General features: G+C 43.3%; 1 protein-coding gene across 2 annotated transcripts in view; it reads right to left on the bottom strand.

Annotated features, from left to right (window-relative positions):
• The window catches only part of PPP2R2C (protein phosphatase 2 regulatory subunit Bgamma), a 342,978-nt gene that overhangs the window by 29,888 nt on the left and 298,292 nt on the right, over positions 1-14,798 (bottom strand). The window lies entirely within an intron of this gene.

Raw genomic sequence — 14,798 nt, 5'->3', positions numbered from 1 at the left:
ATTAGTGTAGAGGCATTTCAGGCCTCCTGGAGATGTGGTTTCTGTTGTACAGTGCCTAGCACTTTTATGGCTGACATATTCAAAGAAACGCAAGGGAGTTAACTATCGTTAAAAAATCCCTTTCTAAAATGATAATGTACTATGCTGTGCAGAACACTAATGTTATGCATTTATTAGAGGTGTACCAATACATTGGTCCATATTGTAACGGCACTGAGAAAAGGAAAATTGACATTATGGGCAATCAGCTTTTTGTGGCTGATGTGGCCAATAATGTCACTGATAAATGTCGCATGCATGAGCGCAGCCAAGAACACATTTCAGCAGCATGGAGGTCACCATCCAGCTGGTAAGTCTGTAGGGAGGGAGGGGCATTGGGGGGTAGGTTGAGGCCCCCATGCAAGGAAGGGAGTGGAGCTGGGGCTGCAGCAGGTGCTGGACAGCTGGGGTAGGGAGCAAGATGGAGTTACGGCTCGTCTGGTGGTGCAGGGGGTTGGGAGGTGGAGGGTGGTCCCCCTGCTGTGTGCAGCCCTGGGGGAAGCATGGGGGGCACATGCCCCCCAGATCTGTGCACAGGGCAATGGCAGGCTGTCACTGTGCACTTGGGGCTATGGGGCTGTACTGGGCTTTTCTCAGTGTGTGTGCTGGGTCTGGACTGTATTTGGGCAGGGTGCGGTGGGGCAGGTGGCAGCAGTGCTAGGAGGAGGGCTACAGTGAATTTTGGGGTAGCTGTAGCCCCCCCCTCAGTGCCACCCCCACCCACCACAAGCGTAGCCCAGGCCCAGCCCCACCTGCTGGGAAGAGGCCAGCACAGCTCCCAGCCCCTAGCGTGCAGTGGTAGCCTGCCCTCACCTCGCACACAGATTCAGGGGCACATGCCCTCCCCACCGTGGTGTATGCAGCAGCAGAAGCCACCTTCCTCCTTCCCGCCCCCCTGCAGCCCCTGGATGAGCTGAAGCTGTGTTCCGTGCTCTGCTCTGGCTGTGCAGTGCCTGTCCCTGCCCTTGCCCCAGGCTCAGCCTCACTCCTTCCCTTACCACAGGAGCCTTGATCTGCCCCCTAATACCTTTTTCCTCCCCCCTGCCCTTTCCCCACAATAGAATTACCAGCTGAATGCTGCTCTCCAAGCTGCCGGGCTGCACATCATTGATCAGATTGGTAGTGGCCAATATGACTGGTCAATAATTGGCCATTGCTATTGGCCCAAAAAATGTTTATCAGTGCACCCCTAGCACTTATATGTTTAATCTGAGGAGTTCAACATAAGCTTAAAAAGAACTATTGCCAGAGGGCTGTGATTTGTTTATGTAGGCACAGCTGTTTATTCAGACAGGCCCCCACTTACCCTTGCTTCTGGACAGTCTCCCAGCCTTGTCCTCACTCCAGTTCTGGCCACAACTAACTAGATGGCTGTCCAAAGTTGGAGAGCCTGGTGAGAACATGGCAAGTGATTCAACTACCCCTAACCCTCATCTTAACCTTGTGATTACTGCCAGACCTCTGTATCCAGAATGACTCTGTTCTCCTGATGCAAACATGAGCAAATTTTTAAGAGTAAATTCAATAATAAAATACATAACATCTAAATTGCTAAACAGTACAGATAAGGAATATCAAGCAAATTATTAAAATTTATAAAATGTGCGTTTATCTGAAGAAATAATATTTTTAACACTTGAGACACTCTATAATTAATTTCTCTAAGTCCTAAAGTCTCAGGCTAGTATAACTAGTATAAGTGACCGGAATCTGGTTCAAATCTGTAACACAACAGAAGCTTAGTGCACATAAACTGCTTTCAGAATGGCCAAAACTGGTTTAAGACAAACTTAGATGGCTGTAGTATCAGACTTAACTGATTTAGGTTAAATCAGTTGATTAAACTTCTGTTCCAGTTCCATTCCAGATTCAAGTTAACTCACAGTCCCCCAGCATCCCAGGATGCTTTGCACTTCCCACGCACACACCCCCTTGCAGGGTTGGTGGGCTAGCTTTGACCCAAGTTGTCTGCTCCAGCCGAGCAAGGAAGCATGCTCTAGTCCCCGCCCCCCCCCCCCCTCCACTCCAGCTTCTGGTCTGGGCCACTGTAGGCATGTGGGTGCACTTCCAGAATCAAAAGTGACTGTCTGTTCACTTGCTTATTGGTTCAATCTACACAGTTTAGACTGAAGATTAAATCGATTCAGCTTCAGGCTTTTTGACTGTCTGTATTTAGCCTCAGAAAGCCTTTAACAAATGGCCAGCCTGTTATGGAAAATGACTTCTCACCTGGGTTTCATATTAAGTTTTAAAAGAGCACTTTTCTTAGTTCATTCACAGATGGGCTATTCAGCAAGATCTGTGTAGTTCAAGACTGAAGAGCATAGATTCCAAGATGAACACAGATTTGTATCTAATATATCAAAAAGCTTTACTAATATACCAAAACTTACTAAATAAGGTAAATATGATATACACATACACACACACACTTACTAAGTAAGGCATGTGTGTGTGTGTGCGCACGCGCGCGCTTATAGGTGCTACTCTGATTAATACTCATATGCTTATTTTTATTTCCTATCTAAGCTATATCAGGCATGTCTACAGGCTCATTAATGCACTCTAGTTACTGCACACTAAGTTTAGTACTTGGTTAACCAAGTACTAATTCAATGCACAGTAACTTGTGCTACTGTACAGTAGCACAAGTTACTGTGCATTGAATTAGTACTTGGTTAACCAAGTACTAATTCAATGCACAGTAACTTGTGCTACTGTACAGTAGCACCGACACATGTTTTTTATGATGCTTACTGTGCAGTAGCCTAATAACACTGTGCAGTTTTATTATGGTGCAGTTTTATATGGTTTTTGACCAGTATGCTACTGCACAGCATTATTAGGCTACATGCAGTAAGCATCTCGTGTAGATGCACTTATCTTGTCTAAAATTAGCCTTGTCTAATCACTAAATATACTTTAAGTGACTTTTATCAAGATACATAGGTTAGCTTTTTTCCATTCCATCTTTCCTGAAATTTCTAAAATGGTTCACACCTTGCAGTGTCCTCAGCCTGATCATTTTCTTAGCCTCTTATTCTCTTACCCAAACTTTGGTCAACAGAATGCAAGAAAATGCTACACCACATTGCCATTAAGCAGTTGAAGGCCTACTACAGTCTATACCATTACCACCTAGAATACTCTCTGAAGCTTTAGATTCCATTGGATGTGGTTTTCAAAAGTTATCACACATGCAAATAGGCAGAAAAATGCCATCAAGCTACAGCTAGGGCTCCACTTTGTTCTGCCAATTAAAATGCATTTTGTGAGACTACATTTTGTAGTCCGCCAAGACTTCATTCCTCAATTAAATTGCCTAGGAATACGATTCAAATTGCTGAAACTATCAAGGTTATAGCTTCTGGTTGTCAAAGTAATGTTATGCTGACAGAGAAGAGAGTTAAATGTATGTGGGGGGTTAACTCAAAAAATGATGGACAATTTTCTTTGAGGGTGGGAAGAGGAATGCAACCATGCATGTTTATGAGACTGAACACTGTACCTGAACATATACAATACATTTAAATGATAATGAACCATTTTAAAAGGAAACAAAAAACTTTTTTCTTTTCAACCAGAGAGTAAATGAACACCTTTAAATGGCTCTTCAAAAATTTGCCTAGACTTTCAGTAAGGCAGATATTTTGTAATTATCCTGTCAGGTTTTCAATAGAGGCCTGATGAGCACAAAGCAATTATCATCTCTCACACCTCTTCTCTTTAATCTGTCCAAACTATATATTGTGAATGGCAGGAATTTCATTTTTCTAATTATGATGTGAGGTTTCTATTAAAACCTGAAAAGTGTGTGTGTGTGTGTGTGTGTGCGCGCGCGCGTGCACGCACGCTGAGAGAGGAGAGGAGAGGGGAAAAGGAAGCACCAAATTGCCTATACATTTATAGCTCTGATGAGTTTTTTTCATGTTTCTCAATTTAAAGGCCTTTTGGATTTGGCTGAACTCCAAATGGATGTAAGAGAATTTAGATCAGAACCTGTGAGCTCTGTATGTCATAATAGTCATATACAAAGCTATTCCTTATTTAAGGAATACAGGTTTCTCTCATTATTTCCTCTATCCCATTTTGATTTCCTACACTTACTACATTAAATACCCTGAATATTGAAAGTTAGTTTATTTAATGTGCTGATAGAATGTGGAGGTAAATAAATACACCTTCTAGGCAAAACCTAGGGCAAGCCTAAAATAGAGAAAAACTTGTCTTAAGAAACACCTTCTGGGGAAACAGCTTTGCCACTGCAAGATGGCTGTCTAAAGGAAAATTAATTTCACTTTAAAATAGCTTTTGGACACCTCTAGCAATTTAAAACTGATAATGTTTTGTAATTTGGTAACTCATCATCATCATCATTGCACTCATTCACAATGATTTATTCAATCTTTTCAAAAGTGACTGGTCGTTGTCAATGTTTAGCTTTATTCGGACTTCTACAAGGACATCTCATTGCTGCACAACAGAATGCAAATGAACAAAGAAGGTGGAGCTATCTAACAGCTACTTTGCCTCAGTGGCACAAAAAAATGAAGCTGCTTTTATAGAACAGAAACAATGTGGTTAACCTGGGACTTGGAATAAGAGCTTTAATAAATTACATTATACTTTTCCACTAATGTCTCCCTGACTTTGTTAACTACTAAGGCTGCTTGCAGATGTCAACAAAAAAAAAAGTGCTTTACTTTAAGCTTGGCAAGCCCTCGCTCCAGGCATATCGCATGCCCAGAAGAGGCATCATGTTAGCTGGACCCAGCTCACCCAACGTCTATATAGATCGGGTGTTTCAGCAGGGCTTTTTGGTGCTTTTACCTAATAGTTGATTGAATCAGCTATTGGATACAAGTGTCAAAAAACCTTGCTGAAGTGTCCAATCTATACATACATTGGAGAGACAGGTCCAATTCATGTGCTTCCTCTTCCGGTAAAGCACCTTTTTGGGGAGTGTTTTTTCATGTCTGTCCATGCCTGTCTGTCTAACTTTAGTTATGGAAAGCCAGATGTAACACTCCAACCATGAAGATTGTGTGGGCGCCGTCACATGTAGAAGTCAGAGAAGAATCAGAGGAGTTTTTTCTAAGGCTCAGGATAGAAGTTACACAAAAACCAATTTGAGAAACCAGAAGCTGGTTTAAACCTGTAACAGAACAGAAGCTCAGTGCATACAAACCAGTTTCAAAATGGCTGAACCTGGTTTAAGATAAACCTGGTTGAATATAGTATCAGACTTAACTGATTTTGGTCAAACCGGTTTATGGAACTTTTGTCTGGTTTAAGTTAACCAGAGTTCCCCAGCATCCCAGCATGCTCTGCAGCCCTGGGCTGGGCTCTGCTCTCTGCTCCAGAGAGCAGGGCTGGCCCTGCCCCTCTGCTCTCTAGCCTGAGGAGGGGTGAGGATGTGGCCAGACATGTCCCAGTATGGTCCCATTAAGATAAAGTGGGCAGGGAGGTGGTAAATTCTTCTCTCCTCCCCTCCCGTAGCCGGGGTCTACCTGCCTGTGGGTGAGTGGCAAAGGTGGAGGTGGCAGCTGGGGCTGGCAGACCCCAGCTGCAGTCCCCAGGGGCAGAAGGGACAGAGGGAGGAATTAATCCCTTCCCTACCCCCTTTGCCTTAATGGAACCATACTGGGACACCGTCTGGCCAGGTGCACGCCCCCGCCACTGGAGCAGTAAGGGAAGGAGGTAGGACAGCAGCCCCTGTCAGGGTGCCCCAGGGAGCACAAGCATGGAGGGGGTTTATTCCACTCTTCCCTTCCCTGTCCCACTGGCAGGGACTGCAGCTGTCCTGGCATGGCCCCATTAAAACTAAGGGGGCAGGGAGGGGGTTATTTTCTCCTCCTCTCCCCCACAGAGCCCCTATCCCCACCCTGTGGCAGTGGGCAGGGAGGAGGGGGAAGAGTACCCCTCCAGCACTGCACAGCACCCCCCTCCCCACCCAGCAGCAGCAGGGGAGAGGGAGGAGGAGGAGGAGACAGAGTCTCCCTCTGGGGCTGGGCAGAGGCTGTGTGTGTCTGGATTGCTCCTGGCTGTCAGAGAGCCACTGCGGTGGGCAGGGCTCTCCGCCTCATCCTTCTCCTCCTTCCCTGCCATGGGGGTCTGGTCATACACCCATCTGGCCACAGTCCACACCCAGCAGGCCAAAGCTGGGGTTTAAACTCACCCTTACTCATATTCAGGGCTGCCGAGGTCTGCCCCCCCAGCTCAGCTTCCCTGCAGAAGGGAACGGAAGGCTGCTCTAGGGCCCCAGGCTTTTGGCCTGAGCCACTGCAGGCACGTGCCTGCATTTCTGGAATGAAAAGTGAATGTCTATCCACTTACAAATCAGTTCAATCTCTGCAGGTTAGAGTAACATGCAAAGATTAAATCAACTCAGGCTCAGGCTTTTTGAATGTCCATCCCTAGACCAAGACTGACCAAGGACCTTTATTAGAATAAATTAGTGTTTTATGCCAGTCCTCAGGTTTCACTCATTTTTTTAAATATGGAAAAAATAATGGAGAAATTCTTCTGTTGCAAAGAACTCAGAAAGACTACAACAGGTCAGAATGGTTCTGACACCATGTATTTCTATTTGAAATCTCTGGGTTTATCCTGTAAGTCATGTATATGTGTCTGCACACCTAAGAATGCCATGGCACCATGGTTGAGAAATACTGGAATAAATTAACAGCACTAGTTAACAGCACCAGTCCTAAAACTATTCTGTCCTCCTCTCTGCAGCACTGCAGATCTTCTGGTTAGAAGCTCTTGGCTTCCCTTCTGTTTGCCTTCCTACACATTTTCACAAAAAAGATTGAGTGGGAAGAAGGGGGTGAATTGGAGTAATTCCATATTCCAGCATACTGCTGCACAGAAATCTGTAGAAAATTTGCAGACTAAAATCATGCTGCTGCTTCCTCAGAACTCTAAGAACTGGGGCTCAAATGTTTTTCCCTTTCATAGGTTTCTTAATATAAGAAAGAAAACACTATAGGTCAGTCTGTGCATGGACAGATCCAGGGTTATGTATAGGGGAGTAAAAGAGCAGTGACTGGCTCTACAGGGGCAGCTGCACTCTCAGCTTCTCCCCTTATTGGGATTGTGCATCCTCCCAGTGAGAACCTCAGCTGGGAAATTATTTGAAGTCCCTCAATCCGGTAAGAATCTTCCCTCCCTCATTCCTTCCCCTCCATGCTCAGCAGCACATCTTCTCTCCTCCCATTTCCCCTTCCCACCACTGCCAGTTTCCAGAGGACCCAAAGGTGTGAGGAGTGTGCTCTAGAGCTGCTCCTGGCCACTCCAGCCAGCTTTGGCCAGAGACAGCAGCAGCAGTGGGTGGTTTCCCTTCTCCTAAGCCTACTCAAGAGTTGACAGAGAATACCTTAGGGGGAAAGTAGGGGGGAACTGGGAAAGGAAGAGGAACCCACCCATTGCTGCTGCTGTCCCTTGCTGAGCCAGACTCTTCATGCAGCATGGCTGGAGTGGACAGCTGCAGCTCTGGGACCTCTTCCACACCTGAGGCAGCTGGGGACGGTAGCAATAATAGGCAGGGAAGTGAGGAGAGGGAAGAGTCAGAGAAGGGAGTTTCTGCTCAGCAAGGAGGGGAAGTGGAGGAATCCTTACCCAATTCAGGGACTTAAAAAAAAGCTGCTTCTGCAGCAGCGTTAACTGAAAGAAGGGTGGTGTCCACTCCACTGCACCCTTTGAATCCACCCCTTAGCATGTGTGTAGTATAAGGCCACTGGAGTTTGAAGCTTGCCTTTCCACTGCTTTGACCTGAGCCTGTTTCTACCATTCCCCGTACTCAGACATCCACTGAAAGCAACATGTTTAATCACATAAGTGAGATAATCCATGCTTGTAAGGTTTATAGGATCAGACCTTCTGCATGCAGCAGTCAGGCCAATACTCATTTTGAATTAATTATCATTATCATGTTAATAAAACAGTAATTTTCTGATGGCACACTCTATTTTACAAGATAGTTTCAATGCAGACAGTACAGTCATTATGTGATCACATACCATTTCTTAAATGATGCAAAATATCCAAATTGGTGTTGGATTATTTGTTTCATTCTTTCTGCTTGATGGGTAATAAAGAATTTTATATATTTAACGTCTTTTTCCTCAGCAGATTAAATGCTTAATTTATGTTAAATACAGGGCCAGATTAACACCGGTAAACTAGGCACATGCCTAGGGCCCTGCGCTGTGGGGAGCCCTGGTCCTTCCCTCCACAGTGGCAGGGTAAACGGACCCGTCTGCCTCCCTTCCCTTCCCCTCCACCGGCCTCACTGCTGTGCTGGCTGCTCCCTAGTGGCAGCTCCAAGCCCTGCTTCCCACAGGCAGCAGCGCTGGGTGGGAGTGGGGTCTCGACTGGCCTGGGGCCCACAAATTTGTTTGCCTAAGGCCCACTAAAGTGTTCATCCAGCTTTGGTTAAATAGAACATTTTTTTCATCCCATAAATGACAAAAGTGCATTGGCCAAATCACTGCCTAGTGTACAGTGGCAGTGTACATTATGGCAGCAAAGGGTGTAGCCTATAATGCATATTTAATTTTGAGCACTGATAAATTCAATCCTACATAATAACCCAAGTAATTGTATGGTTAATTAAGAGTACTGAACCCCAGACATTTGCTACAGTAGTTCCGCACAGCACTAATTTAGGTGCATTTAGATGCAGGTCAGTTATAACCTAGCTCATGCTTCCCTGTGTCAGATGAAACTGACAACTTAGACAAAGAGAAGGAAATTTGAATTCATTCAGATATAATATGTATAATATGAAAGAGGCCAAACCAGGCTCAGTGGCTCCCTACCAAACTTACATTAGCTAAGGATCTGGTGTGAGGACTTTGCCATCATTAGGGATCCTGGTTTTCTCTGATTTAAAAAAAAAAAAATGCAATTTTTGGATTAAAAAAAGTAACCCCAAATCCACATTTTCCCATGATTAAAATGAAACACCACTACATATATATCTATATATTAATGGTGTTTCATTTTGATCATGGAAAAATGTGGATTTTGGGTTACTTTTTTTAACCCAAAAATTGGGGGTTTTTTTCAAAGCAGAGAAAACCAGGATCCCTGAATCATTTTAACACTTGGTTAAGGTATCATACGGTAAGTTTCATAACCGACTGAAACTAAGGTTACAGGTCCCCTGGAGTTAAACTAATGAGTGGATTTCAACATAAATTAGAAGTACTTTGGAATAACTATGGGTATGCTTAAGATTAATATGTCTATATGTTTGTTCATGAAAAATGCTTAGTTATTAATTATCTTTAGCTAAGCAGTGAGTTCTGGAATTAAAGGACATTTTATCAAGGCATGGTTTAAATATCTAACTTTAGAAATATAAACTATCAATGTCAGTTTATAGAGAAAAGCTTGATTGAAAAATATGCAGTGATCCATATTTTCTGGACTGGCAACAAATTCTTTTCCTCAGAATCACACAAAATTGTCTTATCTTAATTTAGGATTTTATATTACATAGTGTCTAGGTGTCCTTACACATAAAATGAATCATGATAGTGGAGTTCCTTGTGGAATTCAGTGTCTCTAGCAGTGCTATCGACTTAACAATTTGCAATATGACTTTGATTTTTTACTATTATATATTTACTTTTATTCTTTAGTTCTTAATATATTTTAATGCCTCTTACTAATGTCACTTACATGAGAATTGACTTCACTTTTTAAACCCTCTTATGTAATCATGTCTATTTTGCCTATCGTAAAATCCTGTTTACATCTAAACTCTATGTTGATTAATAAATACGTATTTTATTAACAATTCTCAAATGTGCTTTTGGTAATAAATCTGAAATTCTATGATTTCATAAGAAATGCAGTAGGGATAATTAATTAATGAGAATTGGTTTTTAGCTGTTTTATAGGGCAGCCCTAATATTCTAAAAAGTCCTCCTCTGTTCTACTTCAGATGCATTATGTTCTTTATACATTTCAGTAAATTAGTTCTCAGGTATCCTGTTCATTTTGCTTTCATGTTGCCAGTTGTTTTTGTATTAATTTACCCTTTAAAAGGTAAGTTTTCTGGAGACTGAAAATACCAAGCACCAACTAGCACATCCTGAGCCAGTGACCCATTATTAAAAGCTAGATTTCTCATCAATACCTCTAGAGAGTCTACATTTTAAAAGCGGACCATAAATCAATATTTAAGAATCTGTTTTAGTGTCTGGTATTCTTCAGTGAGTTGCTGCAGCACGTCATAAGCAGTAAAGGACAGTGGAAGAGGGCTGAAAGATACAGTCAAGATCAATGGCTAAAGATCAGCTGGGGAGGGCTTCACCGCAGAGCTGCTTGTTTTAATGTAACTTCACCAAGCAGTTTGTTAATAAAGAGAGACAGTCCTAAAAAGAGACACATGCAAGGAAAGGAGGAAGGGGGTGGAATAATCTTAAGGCAGAGCACCTCTAAGCAACAGCCTCACAAAAGCTTGGGCACATATTTAACTTTATGTACATGAGTAGCCCCATTGAAGTTAATGGAATGCAGGATTTAAACATATGAATAACAATCCTTATGAGACTGAGCTCTAAGGTGGATAGATTTTTTTTTTCAGTGAACTAAGATCTTGAAAGAAGAATGGATTACAGAAGACAATGGAAAGTGGTTGCAATTAAAAAATAAACAAACATGACAGGAGTTTTAATTGACTCAATAATTAAAGAAATCTTACAGTAATTATTTGCTTTATCTGTGTGTTTGGAGAGGCTTAATGAAAACCCTTTTTAATCATAAATCATTTATCAGTGCTTCAGGGCTATTATTTTTCTTATTATTTGATAAGTAAGTACTTGAATTAGACATTTGCTTTTTACTCTGATTTAATTTTAATATATTTTGCATAATTAAGGCCAGCGCTGCACAGGTACTGCTGAATTTCTCAGCAGCAATTCCTAATTGTCATTAGCAATGTTAAATTACCATTGTCATAGATATGGTGTACCCCAAATATAATCTCACACTTGTAGGGCTGCATCCTGCAGGTGATCCAACTACATTTCATCCACCTTGCTCCAGTAAGATATCTGTACATGGAAGACCCCCTTACAGGACACATAAACCTCTACTATGTGTGAAATTAAAGTAATAGATCTTCAGTGACAGCTGTAATTAGGAAATTTATGGAAAGTACAATTACTAGGATACAAGCACCTTTTTATATCAAGATTATAGAAAATGAGAGGCTTCATGTAGCAATGGATACATGCGTTTAGTGGCTTATTTTTAGAGTCCAGGTCAAGAGTCAAAATACGGAAAATAAACTGTTATTAAGACATGCAATACAAATGTTATGGGATCTTAGATTAGCCTGACCTGTTTTTTCTACAGTGTCACATGTAACCTGAGAGATTCTGCCTGAATTGGACCTGCTTTATTACAACTACTTCTGAATGCACATAATGTGAATATTTTTTCCCCTCTCTCATAGGATAGTTTTGCATGAGGACATCAGCAGGAATTTAAGGATATTTTCCCTTAAATGTAAAGCTCACATAAAAGATAGTCTTTTTTCTAGTCATACAATAAGCATCATTCATTTGGAAAGGTCAATATTAATTAGCAAATCCAGCAGGGGCAGTCTGTCACAGGCTTTCTTGTGCATCTGGTTATTCTTTGTTTCAAATGAAAGATAATCCATTCAGTTAGAGGTCTAGGAGCTGGCTCTACTCTGTAATTCCAACATCCTTTCAAAGACTGGTAAAATCATACATGTTATTTCTACAAAGCAATATGTTAGTGAGTTCCATTTCTTTTATTTTCTGATTTGTTTTGACTGGTCCTATGGTTTTTCTGGCTGCTTTTGTATTTTTGTCTTTTGCAGGTACTGCCAACAACGGAAAAAATATTTGATTGTCAGGTTGGGAGGCAGTGGCTGTGATTCAGAAGAACTGACAGGAGGAGGAGGAGGGAAGTGCACAAAAACTTACTGAACGTTGTACTAGGGATTATGGCCTAGAGTTGCAAAAATGCGTATGTGTTTCCCACAGTTAATGCAACATGCTTGAGGGATATATAACTGATGTGACTGCCTGCTAATTAGGAAGGCAATATGCATCCTCATTCTATCTGTGCAACTAATCTAAGTTCTGGAAATCCGGACCAGCATGCCTAGGCTAGAGGTCAGCAACCCCCAGCACACCTGCCAGAACATGACATGCAAAGGATTTTGCTTGACATATGCGCTTTGGGGCTGACGGCAAGCAAAGGGATGGTGCTGCAGTGCCACAACAAGGATTGGGGCCTTCTCAGCTCCCCTGCCATCCACCCCAAGGTGCACATGCACCTGCTGCCAGCAGTGAGCCAAGCCAGGGCTCCACAGACCCCAGTGCAGCTGCTTGAAGCCGCCCAGCTGCCTGCCACAGCTGGCCCGGGATCTGGACAGGTCCCTGCCACTGGCCACAGAGCCTGGGCACCTCACAAGAGAAAATAGAGAAGCTGCCAACAGCTGTACCAGGGCCTCCAGCTCGTTGCTGGCAATGGGGGGCACATGCACCTCTGGGTGGACAGCAGGGAAGGGCCTGGGGCTGTGCTGCCACAACAAGGATTGGACCCCTCATGGCTCCCCTGCTGTCTGCCTCTGGCACACCAACTTCTTACAAATCGAGATTGTGTGTGTGTGTGTGTGGGGGGGGGGACTGGCACTTTGCCCAAAAATGTTGCTGACCCCTGGCCTAGACTGTATGCCAAAACCCAGCCACCCTCTGCAGCAGCAACAAAGAGAGGTACCTCAGTGTTTAAATATAAAAGCGAAGAGTGCAGCAAAGGAAAGGGCAAATCAGTTTGCCATATATAGCCTGCTGGTTACCTACTTCCCAGCCTGTTCTGGATGACTGTTGCTGGCTCTCACCCTAATTACTAATCGAAGTTAAGTCTCTAGAAAAAATTCTTGGAGGCAGGAACATTGACAATATTTAAAATGGTGAAACTGCTTAATGCCTAAGAGAAAGGCATGCTGTTTAGGGGAATAAATCCATGGTTTGGAGGCCCAGGTTAAAGAAACAGATTTCAAAATAGTACCATTAAGAAACTTCATGTTAACAGATGGCTGAACCAGTCACAGCTTTGGAAAGCACAACTTGCTGCATGTCAAAAACACAAGAAAACTGTAATTTAAAAGCTGGCTTTGGAAGACATCTGAGAAAATGTAATTTAGGCATTATATATTCTAGACTGTGAAAAAATTAGGACTTTTGGATAAGCTGAAAATGATACTGAGTACTCCTGAGGAATCTAAATGACAGGTTCACAAGGCATTTCAGGTTCTCATCCCCTTCCAATATATAAAGACAGAACAAAGTAACGGCATTATTAATATTCTCTGCAACTGCTCAGTTGTAACATTAGATACAAAAAGCAAAAAATTCCCGTCTTTCTTCTTAATAAGCACAACGGTATCTTTCTCTGTAGTGGTAGCAGCGTTTCTTTGATGCCTGGGACACAAGAAAAAGCAAGAGTCTTGAGGCTGGAGGGTCAACAAGGACTGATTGCTGATTCTCTCAACTGCAATCTTACAGACAGGGCTGTCCAACTTCTAAATGTCTGGGGGCCACACATCTTTGGGCCATACTAAGAGGGGCTGCGCCAACGGCAGTCATGGGCCCCAGCGGACACACTCTAATGGGCCAGGCACCTCGGTGCCCTTCCTCCTGCTGCATTACACACCTCCATTCCTGCATCACAGATGGAGCACCTCCCAGCTGCACCGGGAATCCAGACCCCCCTGCACTCCATATCTTCCTGCTCCACCCTCTGCTTCTGCTCCCCACACTTTCCCTCTGCACTAGGAACACCCCCCCACACACACACACTGCACCTCCTTCTTCTGTTGCTCCTCATGACTGCCACTGCACTACGCTCACAGAAACCCCATCTTGCCTTTAGCTTCCCAGCCATGAGCTCACCTGCTGCAACATGCCATTCAGGCACCCCAAACTGTGAGCTCCCTTGGTACTGAAGGCTGTGTTGCACTGCACTGCCCTGTTCTCTGGGGCAAGGGCAGTAAGGGGAAGCTGGAGAGAGGGAGAGCAGGAACTCCCAGTTGCTGTCACAGCCAGAGCAATAAGGGGAGGGACAGCCCAGTGGTCACAACTGAACCCCTTATAGGCTGCCAGCCGGACAACCCTGTTATAAAAAGCTCACTTCTTAACTAGTCTCAGAGGACCAGTTTTAGAGATTTACAATGAACTACTAGTCATGTAATTCAGTGGTAGTAGCTGATGCCAACAGTAGTGTCTCCTCGGGTCCTATGCTGCTTTAAGAGACATGGACATAGTTGTCATATGTTGCCTTTGGATCAAAACTGTAAGACATCTATAAACTTACATAAAACGTGCCATGTGTAGGAGCAAATAGCTCCATAGTCTATAAAGGAGTAACTAGAAGTAAAATATGCTGTTTAAACACATAATTGCATCCAATGGGACAGAACTTTCCAAAGCACTTAAATGACTTGAAAAATCCATGGGCCTTGTGCTCTTATGCTCCTCAGTAACTTATGGGCTTTTGAAATTTCCATCTATGATGAAGGAATATAAACTTTCTGCCTGTTACAAGGTACACCTGGTAATTCTATGTGAACTCCTGAAAAGTTAATTCTTTTGCACTCCATGTAGTCTAAGCTTGATTTTCTTCAATTGACTGCTTGTTGAACCCCCCCCCCCCCCCCCGCCTTGTTTTTCTCCTTTGCAGCTGGCTTGGGTATAGAGTAATTGTGT

The sequence above is a fragment of the Gavialis gangeticus genome, unplaced genomic scaffold (assembly GCF_001723915.1).
Source record: "Gavialis gangeticus isolate Ggan-Ray unplaced genomic scaffold, GavGan_comp1, whole genome shotgun sequence".
Lineage (NCBI taxonomy): Eukaryota > Metazoa > Chordata > Crocodylia > Gavialidae > Gavialis > Gavialis gangeticus.
Note: the sequence above shows the minus strand (reverse complement) of the source record. Positions and strands in the feature narration are given on the sequence as shown.